The sequence below is a fragment of the Gymnogyps californianus genome, chromosome 4, assembly GCF_018139145.2.
Source record: "Gymnogyps californianus isolate 813 chromosome 4, ASM1813914v2, whole genome shotgun sequence".
NCBI lineage: Eukaryota > Metazoa > Chordata > Aves > Accipitriformes > Cathartidae > Gymnogyps > Gymnogyps californianus.
The window spans coordinates 4,060,394-4,075,320 of record NC_059474.1 but is presented as its reverse complement, the minus strand read 5'-3'; positions in this window follow the sequence as shown (position 1 = coordinate 4,075,320).

Here is a 14,927-nt window from a genome sequence, read left to right as displayed (position 1 = left end):
CATCCCATCCCGTGGCAATACTTAAATGATGTACAAAGTGCACTTTTTGATTCTGTAAACTGTGGGTGAATTCCACACTTGTGATCTGAGAAGAAGACACGAGTTTTAATGCTGAGTTTTACACTGTAAGATGATTTGCAATAAAACCACTTCAAAGAAGAAACAGCTTTAAAATCCTTCTTAACATAAGCTCTTCTTCCTTCTCCCCAGACTTAATGCAGTTTTATTTACTTTTTAGATAGGGATCCACTTATAGGATGGTATTGGATGGTTGCCTCAGACAGGCTCTGTTGAAACTATATTTGCTTACTGCATATGGCATGTTATGAGGCTTAAGACAACTTTGAAAGGAAGAAAAATCAACTGCAGTTGCTGATATTTTCAACTGTATGGTACTAATTTCCTCAGACTCAGGGATCAAAATGCAGAGGAAGAGAATGCTGAAATAGCAGACTCATTTATAAATTTTATAACAGCAAATATGAGATAGAAAACAGACCCTTACCCGCTAGTGGTTTGGGTGCCAGCAAGGCAAATAAACAGAAGTTGAATACAATTTTATTCTAGTGAAATTGCATAGACAAAAGGAAACGAGAAGACACGGAGCCTTCTCTTCCTCACCCCATTCAGTTCCTACCCAGGTATCGCTCCTCATCTTGATGGGAATGGCTGAATCCTGTTTCTTACAAGGAAAGGGACATCACTCTCTCCTTACTGGGTAGCTTGAACTGACTGCAACTGGAGCTGCTGGCATATGCCAGTTTTCTTCACATTAAAATCAGACTTTTTTCCACTGAGATGCTGTGGGAAATACTCATCCAGGCCTGTGGGAGTACAGTCAAACTCCAGAAAAAGAAATGAAAACAACATCATAGTTATTTATAGGGAAGATCCTGATGAGTCTGGAGTCATGAGTTGGACTGAATCACTTTCTTGTATTTTTTTGACGTCTTTGCTTAAGTTCCTACTGCCTTATGTCCAGTTATCTACATCTGTGACAGATGGTAAAGATGTTTGATTTGTCCTTGTACAATTTACTCTATTAGCACATGTACCTTTTACAGCCTGTTTAAACACTGAGAGGGTGGGCAGTGGAGAAGAGGGCTACTGTTCCTTTCCGTATGGCAGCTGGAGAGTATGTCCAGGCTGGAGAAATAGGATGGAGCTGTGACAGAGAGAGACTAAACTGCAGTTCATGGGCAGACTGAAAGACTTCTGGGAAGTATGAAGACGTTTTTGGAAGGGACCCAAAGTTAACCTTTGCAGGTGATGGGAGAAGGAAGACTCCCAAGAGGACAGTTTTTCAAAGCAGGTAAAAAAGCAAAGCTGGAAATCAGTACTGGGGAAAGTAACCTATCCTGCAAGGACGTAAGGAGCAAGCAATTTTACGGTCTTCAGTGTCATCTGTCTCACCTAGCAAATTTGAGATTTCCCTATGTATAGAGTTCTCTTACTCTAGTTTAGTGGGTTTGTGTTACTATAAACATAATGGTAGCACTTACAAACCTTTAGGGACTCTTCTTGTAAATGAGCATGATGCAAGTGTGTTCATGTACTTGTATAAGCGAGTGAGAGAGGAGATGATGTTCAGCTCAGACTATAGCTTTGTAGATAGCCCTCACAATGCTCTTGGAAAGGAGGACATCGTCCTTCCAATTTGCTTGAGGTTCCTTCTCCTCTGTACTCCTTTCAAGGTAACAACTGCAAAAGACACACAGCAAGGGAGAATCAATATCCTTTGCCATTTTTTCGTACTCATTTTGCTTGTAGTTTGGTTGCATTCCTGTCTTTTCAGCTTGACTTCAAAGTACTTTCTCAGAATGATTCCAGAAAATGAAGCTCTGGTCTTAACTTACTAGATTTCAGTGTCATATCTGGTCTTCCGGTGGTAAGCTCTGTTAACACAATGTGAGAGGGAGATGGGACTTCTACCGATTGTCAGACCCCTGAATCCTGAGAAGACAAACCACAGAGCCACGGTAAGGTCAGCCACCAACGTTCTTCTCTGATCAAAGGGCATTTTATTCCCAGGTGTTTCAACAGCAGTATCAGTTAATGTCCAGGGAATTTGTAGCATTTCCATAGCAGCCAGTGACATGAGATAGAAGAATTTAGAAGACAAACAGAATGGGAAACACAAGACTGCAGAAAATACCCTGTTACAGGAAGAAATCCTGATCTGCACAGGTGACTCATCATAACAGAAGAATTCTTCCATGGGAAAATCAGGGGATGCAAAATGATGGAAGGAAAATCCACAAACACACCTGCACACATTTGCAGATACACTGGCCCACGCTCCTTATTTTCTTGAAATATATAGTCATTTACTGTTGTTCAATGTGTGGATAAAATGTTAGCAAACCAGGATGGCTCCCTGAGTCACCCCTGCAAAGGTGCCTAATTTGACCATCCTCATATTTTATCTGTTTCACTCTCTTATTGATCCTCTCTTGCCGTGGAAGACACTAACGGCGTTGTTGATACCTTGCAAAACTATGACAATGCCAAGGCTGCCCCCGAACCAACAGCTGGAAAAAATGGGCTTGTCGCTTTAAGGTGAGTTTTTATATTAAAATAGTTCTTCACAGGGAAAAGAAAAATCATGAGTAATATAAGAAGCCACTATAACTTCCAACACTATGATATTGCAATCTGTAGTACTACATACTCATAGGGACTCTTAAACATTTCAGATTATTGGCCTTATGCTTATTCTTGTCAAAGTGGTTGTGCACAACTCAGCTTCCATTAAAAGCAGAATTTCTTTCATCATGAGCTTTTTAACACTTTAACTTTGAATTTGGAAATCTTTAAATGCAATCAGCACAGAACCCATTTTTACCAAGGCTTTCTTATCACTAACTCTTCTTTGTATTCGTCTTTGTCGTGATGGTTATGTATCTCAAAAGAACAGCATGGTGAATGCTCGGCTGCCACTAGCTGTGATTGTGTTTTAGGCAGGAATGGTTAGCATGAAGAACTTCATTCAGTGTAGAAAATAAATAAATTCCCACATGCATTTCAGTGCCTGCCAGAAATCATCTTTCTATTTACAACTGAATGACCTGAATTACCTTTTTACATATATAGATGAACCAAGACTCTGTAGGTAATCAAAAGACCGTTGCACAATTTTACATGCTGATCTCTGCAGTAGAATAGCAAGAAGTCCAGAATTGTGTTTAGTAGAAAATTCAGGTTTCAAAATATATTTTCCAATCTGATGCAGAACAGAACTGAAGTTTTGCAAATGTGTTTTCAGTCACATATACAAAACAACCCCTTGCCTTCCCTAGAATACACTGACAGGCTGGTGTCTAGAGCCCTACTCTCAGGTGTGGGATCACTGGATTCAAATTCCTCATCTGCTCAAATGGGATAGAAAGAAGTGATCCTGGGCGTTCACCTACTCAGAGTCTCCTGGATTATTCTGTTATTATCCTATGTTGGGCATTCTCTTGGGGAATACTAGGAAAAATTGCATTTGAGTGGGGTGATTTTTTCACTAAAGGAAATGCACTCCTTGGGAAAGTTTCCATTTGGACAAATGATTTCAAGTCTTACGTACCTGTGTGTGTGAAGGCACCCCTTTTCTCTTCCCCTTTGGGCACACGCTCTACCCTCTGCTAACCCGGTGTATCACCTTGGGCTTCTGCTGGCACAGTGGCACATCCTTCTTCGGACAGAGGCGGCAGCAGGGCAAACCGCTCACGCACTCCCCAGCAAGGCTCACTAACAACTGCAGCCCCTGTGCCTTCATGAGACGTGCCTCCGAGCTTGAGAAACTCTCATTAAAATTTCAGGTATCCACCACATAACTGTTATTATCTGCAAGTTCCCCAGCCAGCTCCATTCTGACAAGATTTGATACCATGTAATGCAAAATGGATATTTATCCTTTTTTTTTTTTTTTACATTTTATTATGGCATATTGACTCCCATCATCAGGCCATACTCTGGAACTGATGAGATCGCAGCTGTTTGTGGCATGCATCACCTAAATTTTATAGAGTGCCTTCCACTCTTGATTCTCAATTGCGACAACTCACCGAAGATGTGCTGTTTCACAGCTTGGGGCTCTAAGTCGCAGGAGTTAAAGTGCATATTGGAAGAGTAAATTGGTTTTTTTACTTTAAATTGAAGGAAAGTCATAGTTGGGGTAGAGAAGAAATAATAAATCTGCTTTCTGGAACAAATAGCAGCTCTCATGATTTCCAGCAATAAAATCAGGAAGAAAGGCCTAAAGACATGAACATTTAAACAAACAAGTTGAAGATCTTAAAGAAGAAATGACAGTGGGAGCTCTGAAAACTGTTGCCAACTTTCCAAGAAAGCCTCCTTTGTTTGTTTGGGTTGTTTTTGTACAGGAAGGAGGTAGGGGGAGAGAAAGCATTTTAAATATGGGCTTCCTAACCACATGGGTTGAGGTAGGAGGATATGCTTTCATACTGGTTGCGTGCAGACAAATAGTTATTTTAAAATTTTAAAGGGGAAGCTGTTAAAAAATAAACACGGGGGCAGAAAAACAGAGAGTAATAATAAAATAACAGCAGAACATCTGAAATGTGAAGCTTAGGGGAAGAGTAAACAACCAAAAATATGTCCCTGGTAGACGTTTCCCTACCATAAGAGAAGTTCAGGAAGAGGACATTGCCCAAATCTCTTGTTCATGCCTTCTATACTCCATGGTGTCCAGAGACTCAACTACATCCACAGATGTATCTGCATTTCTCTTCTGGGCAACATGAGCTTTGGTTCCTGGAGGCTGTGCTTTATAACCCACAGCGTATCTCCTTCCTCCGTACTCCTGTGATAGCCAAAAACCCACATGCAACCTTCTGTCTTGGATGTAGATCTGCCTTCCTAAGTTAAATGCTTGAGGCAGGAAAGTGTAACTATATTGCAGGTTCTTTTTTGCCTCTCTTTCTTTCTTTGTTTCACTTAGGACCCTTTTGCAAGTCTATGCCAAACCTTAATCCAACAGAGGTTCGACAGAGACATCTCTGTTAGAGACAGAGCCTGCCACAAAACTAAAACCACTCCATAAATGTGGTACTTATTTTTCACATCTAATGTATTCTCTTAAAATCTCTGCACTTTATTTGGAAGCTGAGCAAAATGGACCAGACTCCACTGTAATATTTCATTAACTTTGGTGGAGTGACACCACTCCTTTGGTGTGCTATGTTATTTAATACTTAGCCACAGACTCCACTGTGAAATGCCAGCATTCTTTGTAGAAAAACCACTATGCATGTTAAGAATTCACATCGCCATTTAATTATTAATTGCGCTTTAATTGGCTGTCATAAATTCATTTGCCCTTTTATCTACAACAGTGATTCTTTGGAATTGTTATGACTGCCTGCGAGTATGAGTAATGAGTTTGACTTCAATGCAAAGGTGTTAGAACGGTGTTGCTGTTACAGCTGAGGTGACTGAAGGAAGTCGAGTTGTGGTGGTAGTGGGAGGATGGAGAAGTCGCAGCCTTCCGGCATTTCAAAGCATGATCATTTCACACCAGAGAAGAGTTAGGTATAGACCAGCCAGCCAGAATGGTGACTGCAGTCTACACAAACATCTGTTCTTGTAAAGGAAAATTAATAGAAAATAAAGGAAAAAAAATGAACAAGGGAGCTAAAAGGTGCTGCCTGTAAAAAAAAATGGGTCAAGTTAACTGACAGGTCAGGTAAACTGGGAGATTGCTGTGCATAGCTGAACTCTCAGGTTGAGCCATAAATCTGAGGTGGCTTAGTGCAATCAATGCACAATAGAAATCTGTCAGGTAATGCTTTATAAAAGCTGCATATTTTCCGAGTGTATGGCCACAGCACACTGGAGTTAACGAGAAGAGCTCTTCAGAAAGTAGTCCTGGAAGAGACTCTCTGTGCTCGGAGTCCAGTCCCCCCAGCGCGGGCGGTCTGGCAACAGATTCGTAAGCCCAGCAAAGTCTCACATCCCTTCCTATCACTCCCGCACATCACAAGACACAAACTCCTCCATGAAACACCCTATAACAAACACAGACACTTGCACAAAATGCCAAAAGCCACAAAACTATATGGAGGCGCATAAAAATAAATCTTTTTAGCTCTAATGTATAGCTATATATATATACAATCTGTAAAAGAATGTATTATTCTCTGATTTCTCTAATAACTTTTCCACTGGAAAATGCATGCAATGAACATGAGAACGTGTCCCAGGCCAGTACTAGAACCAGCTGCTGACTTTTGTATGAGCAAGTTGGTGGCAGATTTGATCCAGGTCAGTTGTTAGAGCGAGACCATCCAATTGAATTACATAACTTGGCAAACTCCTTCCTTTTCCAATCTCCTGCATATTCAATGTACCTTACTCCTAGCAACTTGAAAGTACAGGCTTTGGGGGAAGATTTAGCTTTAACTTTGGGTTTTCTACATCCTGCTTTGAAATAACCTCACCTCCTATCGCCGTGTCCTACACATTCACTTGAAAGAAGCTCCTTTTTTACACTGCAGACTTTTTGCTCGCGTGGATCCAACCAAGCTGAGGGCCAGATGATACCTGGCTCCATTTGCAAGAAGGCAACTTCCCGTCACGCTTGCCGCTACAGACATTGCTCTCCATCTCCAAGGAAACAGGCAGGGAGAGACGCTTTCATTCCCCAGCTGCTTTCCAGAGACGCCCGGGAAGGATGGGGGTCCTCTCTCTAGGGCAACGAACTGGGATTTTCACATTCTTTCACCGCTGTTGCTCCCAAGCTGTTGTGTGACCTTGGGGTGAGTCATTTCCTCCTCTCGCTTTTTGGCATTCCTAATTTTTAACTCACTCAGGAGACCTGCTTTCTGCCTTTTTTTTTTTTTCCTTTTATTTCTTATATTACATGTTTTTAAAAATTTCAAAACACTGAGATTTTATGGCAGTCTGAAGTTCTGCTACTGCTTCTTGCAAAGTGAAAACGAAGGGAAAGTAATAAACTCTCTAATGTCTGTCATGGGCATCTTCAAAAAGCCTCCCTGGTGTCCTAAGGGAATGAATAGATCTAAGTGCCAGAGGAATTCAAAGAAAGAATGAAACTCCATCCTGCTACAGAATTTCTCTTTCTTGCAACAAACAGTAGTGAAAAAATTCTCAACTTCTTTATGCATCTGTGTGTGTTGGGGGTGGGGGAGGATTGTTTTTAACTTCACCTTTAAACAAGAGGGTCAGCCTGGCACAGGAAAGATTCAGAGTTTTTCCTCCCCAGACATCTTATCCCGTGTGTTAGGCAGCTTCTGTCTCCAGCCCACCCACCTGCCTGGCACCCTGCCATGCACTCAAATAAACAGCACTCACCGCTTTCACACCTCAAAGTGTCGAGAGGCTTCTCTCTTGGCAATGGCAGAGCACGGGATTTATGCCTGAACAGCGCTGCCTGATAGGAAGACAGAAAAACCCCACAGAAGCACAAATAAAGAAGCAGCAAGGAATTCCCCCCTCTGAGGCTAATCTATTGTTCCAGTCCCACGAGGAAAGCAAGAGATGTCAGACAGCCCAAATCTCCTATTTCTGGCTTGTGGGCTCACCTTTTAAAACCTTGATTCTCCACGCAGAAGCTGGAGATGATCCTCAGATCAAGGGGATGCAAAGAGAATTAATTAGTGCTCGAAAGGTGCTTGCAAGAATGCCAAATATTTGGAGTAATGAAAAAATAAATACAATATTGCCGACATTTTGGGGGGATACTGAATTAATCAGGTGAAATCGTCAATATCTGTTGGGGTAGCTCTTCTGATTCAGTCCTTTCCCCTTTGTACTTCTGCTCAAGGTTGCATTGCATGTGTGGGAATCCATGTTCACATGTCCCCGATAATTATAACTGCCTCAATTTTTGAGCACCCATTGGCTTTACTGGGTTGTGAATATCTGCTTCACTGATTTCAACCAAATTTGTTGGCATTGAGTACCCTTGGAAACTGGCAGCCTTGTCAGTGTTTCATGGCATCCAGAACCAAGAGGTTTTTTCTAGATTTTTACAGATTTAATGATTCGGTCAAGGAAACATGGAAGTGATGTTATTATAAAGCCGGAAAAAGAAGCCAGAGTCCAGGCTCCCTGATTTAAACTCAGAAAAGTGTTTTTCTGAAGTATTTCTAGGGAAACGGCACATTTTCTGTTTTATTTAAAGGAAAGACAGCATATTTTCATTACCATTAGCAAAACTTTTCAAATGAAAAAGAAGTCATGAATGCACATCCTTCTCCCCCAAAAAACTCCCTTCATTTAAGGCAAGTTTTACATAACCTAAACTTTCCTATACCACTGATACCAGACTTTATTCTTTAGTAATTACTGGAAGTGCACACAGTCATTAAGCATTAGTGCTTTTTCATCTCTCTGAAGGATTGAAATTTCCATGTCTAGGATAAGCGATATTCTTTGCCTTTGATTCATTTAAACTCAAAGCGTTTTGCGCTCAGAGCCAGTGCAATAATTTAAACAAGTGCTTTTTCTCAGCAAAGTCTCGGAGTCACTAGTAATGACAGCCTCAGAAACGTGCACTGTCTCGAGCACTTGTGATGGCAGCAGCTCACATTAGCATCCTGTGGTCAGTCACATTTGCTCGCATTATCCTCTCTTCAATTTAGCCTTACATCACCTCCTCATGAGAGCTTATGGGCAAGCTGGGCTGCAAGTCGCCCACCGGCAGCTGAAAGCTGTTCATCTCCATCAAAACCTCCACCCTACTTAACCTTTGTGTGTTTGGAGAGGTGGAAGATGGGAAGCGACGATTCACATCATGAAAAATGGGGTTTCGTGTAGTTGTGCAAATGAATTTGAGTTTACATTGATTTATTTGCGGTTTGTCTTTACATTGTGTCAAGCTTCCTTCAGGTGCAATATGTAATTTTTGTCACTTCTCTTCAGGCCAGATTTAGCTGCCCTCATTCCCATCACTACATATGTTTTGTGGCTGATTTTAGGGGATTGATTTCCAGAATAAAGCACTACTCGCTGCGAGGAAGAGGGGCTGAATGACACCTGCACGTGCTCCCTCACTTAAACCCTGCCTCATTCCATCAGTAGATGGAAAGCCTCAGGGGCAGTACTGTAAGCCTCAGCGCTGGCTCTGCCAGCTGCAGATTTTCCAGCCTTAAACAGATTTGTAGCAATCAGCAGTTCCCAGTTTCCAGAGGGACACAGCTACATGTTTCTGGATCGTTGCTATTTTTTTTCATCTGAAAGCTCTTCCCCACAAAAAAAAAAAAAAAAAAAAAAAAAAGGGCCAGGGCAAAACCTCGCACACTTCAAGAGCTGCCTCTTTTCTCAGGTTCCCCTGAGCCTGCCCAGTGTCCATCAGCCTGTTATCGCAGCTGCCCAGCATGATGATCCTGCTCTGAAAAGTAAGACCAAACCCAGAAGAAATAAAGCATAAGGGAAAAAAAAAAAAAAAAAGAACGGACTGACTCTCCCTTCCAAAAAGTGATGTTCCAGACTTTTAATGCAAGAGAAGCTTAGATATTCCAAAAGCTTTAAACCAGACTTGGCTTGTGTTCTTGTATATTTCCTTGTGGATATAACAACTTTGTTGAAAAATGGTTGGTTTAAAAAAAACTCTTCTGAGCAAAAAAATCCCCTTTGAAATTATGACTTTTGCAATGTGGCCTATATTTTTAGTGCAAATACAAGGCTAATTTATTACAGCAAAATACATGGCACTGCGAACACATAAGGATGTGAGAAGAAAAAAAAAAAAGTATGTGTTTACTCCACACAACAAAATGGAAACCATTTCAATTTTCAGGAAAATAATTTCCCTGTGGTTTTACCTGTTACACTTAGATATGTCGAACAATTGTAACATATAAGTTCTGGCACATTTTTGGAGTTACAAAGCCTAATCAGAAGCCTGAGCTGCCAGGTTATGTAATGCAGGAATGGGGGCAACTGAGGCCAGGCAAAATCTGATGCTTGTACGATATTAATGAGTGTACGAGTGCTTGTACGAGTGGCGTTCCTCGGGGGTCGGTACTGGGACCAGCGCTGTTTAACATCTCTGTCGGTGACATGGATAGTGGGATTGAGTGCACCCTCAGCAAGTTTGCCGATGACACCAAGCTGTGTGGTGCGGTCAACACGCTGGAGGGAAGGGATGCCATCCAGAGGGACCTGGACAGGCTTGAGAGCTGGGCCTGGGTGAACCTCGTGAAGTTCAACAAGGCCAAGTTCAAGGTCCTGCACATGGGTCGGGACAATCCCAGCACATACAGGCTGGGCGGAGAGTGGACTGAGAGCAGCCCTGAGGAGAAGGACTTGGGGTATTAGTGGATGAAAAACTGAATATGAGGCAGCAATGTGCGCTCGCAGCCCAGAAAGCCAACCGTATCCTGGGCTGCATCCAAAGAAGCATGGCCAGCAGGGCGAGGGAGGTGATTCTCCCCCTCTACTCCCCTCTTGTGAGACCCCACCTGCAGTACTGCGTTCAGCTCTGGGGCCCCCAGCATAAGAAGGACAGGGACCTGTTGGAGCGGGTCCAGAGGAGGGCCACGAAGACGATCAGAGGGCTGGAGCACCTCTCCTATGAAGACAGGCTGAGAGAGTTGGGGTTGTTCAGCCTGGAGAAGAGAAGGCTCCAGGGACACCTTCTAGCAGCCATCCAGTACTTAAAGGGAGCCTACAAGAAAGCTGGAGAGGGACTTTTTACAAGGGCATGTCATGATAGGACAAGGGGTAATGGCTTTAAACTGAGAGAGGGCAGATTTAGATTAGATGTAAGGAAGAAGTTCTTCACTGTGACGGTGGTGAGGCACTGGAACAGGTTGCCCAGAGAGGTTGTGGATGCCCCCTCCCTGGAAGTGTTCAAGGCCAGGTTGGCTGGGGCTTTGAGCACCCTGGTCTAGTGGAAGGTGTCCCTGCCCATGGCAGGGGGGTTGGAACTAGATGATCTTCAAGGTCCTTTCCAACCCAAACCATTCTATGATTCTGTGATTCTATTAAGGTTATCCAAATAAAAACAACACTTCTGAATTGCTAATTTTTAATAGTCCTGGGATATACATGGTGAGAGAAAAAGTGTATTCTAGAAGAAATAATAAACCTCCTAAAGTAGCTGACAGAATATAAAAGGCAAAAGAAAATATTCTCTCTTACAGGTATTTAAAGTCAGAAGCATTAGTTGGAGCTTGATGTGACTTGCAGATAAAAAGAAAAACTTGGAGTCTTAAATATACACAGATATACGCAGGAGAAAAAAATCACAGATACACCACAGGAATGTCATTGAAGTCCTTTCCACTTCAGGCATTTCAACTAATTGATCATTACTTCCTTTTGGCAAAACCCACATCCAATATGCAGCAACTGGCACAAGAGCTGGGAGACCCTGGTGATGATAACTCCTGGTGTAGATAATGGAGAGCAGGTCCCAATAAAAGACAGAAACTCAGAGAAGAATTTCTGTAAAATTACATAGCTCACAAATTCTGATCCATACAATCCCCAGCTCTGTTTTTAACTCTGCCTAAAAGCATCTCAAACATGCATGTCCTCATACAGATCCACCTGTCCTGTAACAAGAATTTTAACATCTGTCTCTGGTTTAAGCTGGAATAGAGTCAAGGAATGTTGAGGACCCCCAACTAACAAACACTTTCATAGGATACTGTCCTGGTTTCGGCTGGGACAGAGTTAACTCTCTTGTTAGTAGCTGGTACAGTGCTGTGTTTTGGATTTAGTGTGAGAATGATGTTGATAACACACTGATGTTTGAGTTGTTGCTAAGTAGCGCTTATCTTAAGCCAAGGGCTTTTCAGTTCCCCATGCTCTGCCAGCAAGCAGGTGTGCAAGGAGCTGGGAGGAAGCACGGCCGGGGCAGCTGACCCGAACTAGCCAAAGGGGTATTCCATACCATGGAACGTCATGCCCAGTATATAAACCGGGGGGAGTTGGCCAGGAGGTGCGGATCGCGGCTCGGGAACTAACTGGGCATCGGTCAGCAGGTCGTGAGCAATTGCATTGTGCATCACTGTTTTTTTTCTTCCCCCCCTTCCTTGTTTTTGTTATATTCCTTTACTATTATTATTATATTTCATTATTACTATCATTAGTATTATATTTTACTTTAGTTATTAAACTGTTCTTATCTCAACCCACGAGTTTTACTTTTTTTTTTCCCTTTCCTCCTCCTCACCCCACTGGGAGGGGGAGGGGGAAACGGCTGCGTGGTGCTGAGTTGCTGCCTGGGGTTAAACCACGAGAGATACCCAAGGATAGATATGATTGTGATCTTTGCCTTAAAATATAGGAACTTAGTGAACAGTACATTCATCCAAGAGATGTGGGTCCTGAGTTAAAATCCATCCTCAGCCTGAGAGCTTTCAATCTCATCTGTTCCAACTTGCAGAAGAAGAGAATAATCAACAGCTGACGCATATGGATCGTATATGGGGTCATGCAGGAATATTACAGGTGAGGTACTTGCCATCACGCTATTTTGAAGCTGCTGCTCTTTGCAGCCAAGAATGCAGAAGTCAGGGGGCCAGGAAAGATAATCATGTAAAAAAGAGGTGACTGGAAATTTTTGCTGACAGATTAGAGAAGAACATAATTCTGGGTTCTCTCCATCTTATCCGGACAGTTTAAGCATGTTATACGATGACTGCTAAATTACAGAAACTGTCCCAGGAAGCAACTGCAAACCAGACCTTCCCATGTCAAATGAAGCACCAGGCTAGAGAGAGACACGTTTATGCCATTTTTCTCTCCTGTACACGTGTCGAGTAGTAGCATTAAGAAGTGAAGTACAAAGTACCCAGACTGGCCCGAAGTTGAAAAAGATTAAACTTCTGTTCTGTGAGGTGAAAGATGTGGGCTGAAACCCTTTCTGAATGAAAGGGGCAGTGAACTAAGTCCTCTGCTTTCATGTTGAGTTCTTCAGCCACCACCGAACACCGTGAAAGGTGAGTAGTGCCACAGCACAGTTTTAAAAGATAGCAGTGAACTCCGATCATATTTTTTGAAGAGAGGGAAGCTATTTCAGTAGCCTCCATTTATGCAAGGACAGGTTAAATATTTACACATTCTGAATGCAAGGACTTGGCATGTGCATCTAGCTCTGGCATTTATACAGGGCGTAATCCTTCAGAGCATCAGGTTTGCTCTGTCTCCTTACAAGTCTGTACAAACTGAGGCACCATGCTAGATGAATAGTACTGACTCCCTAAGGCTGAACTCGTCAGAGATGTCAGAATATTAAGAAGACAGTGAAAGAACCAATGGAATAGGTTTTAGAGAGAACCAAACCCACATTTAAAATGTAGCAGAAATACTATAGAAACCATGAACTAGCTCATCATTCATGAAGCAGCTTTGAAGACACAGACAAGTAATGCATTAAGCTTAGTGCTGCCAAATAACTGGATCGGTGGGCACAGTCATCTCTCTGTGGTCCTCCCTTCCTCTAAACTACAGGGAACTTGCACAAGACTGAGGTGACTTGCAAGACCAAAAAGGTGCCAAATGCTAGAAAACAGGGTGTGGAACGGGCAGAAGCTGAGCTCTGGGATGCTTGGTGCTGCTGAATAGCAAGAGCTGGAGCATGGACACCCAAGCTTGGGCACCTCTACCACTGCATCAACTGTTGAACACCTCCTCTACCCCCAACGGTGTATGTAACACCTCTAATGTGGTCTTGCTTCAGCTCTGATGCAAACCTCATAGGTGGGAACCAAAGCTTTCTAGAGTTTTAAGGACTGTGAGAGACTTCTGTTGAATATCCTATCCCTAAGAGAGAGTTTCATGGTCCACTGGCTCATTTTTGTCAAAGATGCTCTGTATTTAAGGGTACTTAGATTTAATCTCAGCAAGTTTAATTTTGATATTTGTGGAATAACTCCCAAATGATTTTCAAAGGGCATGTTTATTTTTTATTTTGTGTTATCCCTCTTCTTCTGTGCAGTGTGTGTAGCATAATTACTTTGCCCATTTGCCATGCTCAAGTGGTTGGTACAATTTTGCTGGCTCTCAGTGTGTCCATTTGTTTAACATTTCTTATGCTGAAAGAAACTAATATGGTATTAGACGTAGTTCTGTGGCAGGTTCACCAGGTCAGTGGTGGGACATTATTATATCAGATTGCAATATAATACTAAACTGCTTTTGCTTAATCGTGTTCTGTCTTCCAAGGGGCAAATGCTCCCATTTTCTCGATTTTTTTCCAACTATAACAGGCTCAAAAAATGTCAACTTAACACTGCTCTGAAAATACATATAAACACAATGCCCCATTTCAGAACTACAAGGTAACAAATAAGATTTTTGCCCCAGAAAAAGGGCTCCAAGAAATACACAGAATAAATGAAGTCAATGACTGTATGCATTTATTTCTAAAGCAGTTTCACTGGAGCACTTTGATATGAGCATAATTAATCGTAGCAATCTGCAACAGAGTGGGACAAATAGGAGAAAAGTATTTTGGACATTTATGCAAATAAAAGGCTGACCAGTTTGTTGCTGAGGTATCTGTAACTTGTTTTTGTTCAAGAACGTTCAGGTGGATGTACTGATATTTATCACAATGCGGGCAGAAAACAAAAGCTTCCCAGATACTGTAAGCGTGCCAGAATAGTCTCAATGGGACTGCTCTGACAAACATTTTGGAAAGCTCTCTTTTCAAAAAAGTCACTTTGCTAGTGGATTATATCGTGTTGTGGCCATGTCTCATCCTTGCATGTGATTAGATTTAGTGGGTCAGTGAATATTATTTTGGGACACACAGAAGTTATGCCCTGTCTGCATCATGGGATGGTCAAAGGGGGAACAGAGGGAAATACAACGATAATCTGAGAATGATTATACAGGGTCACTCGTTTATACTCCTAATGCTAGAGGCTGGGAACCTTCAAAGCCTGGAGGCTTGATTCAGTTCGCAAAAAACTGCTGATTCATAATTTATAAGGAAATCT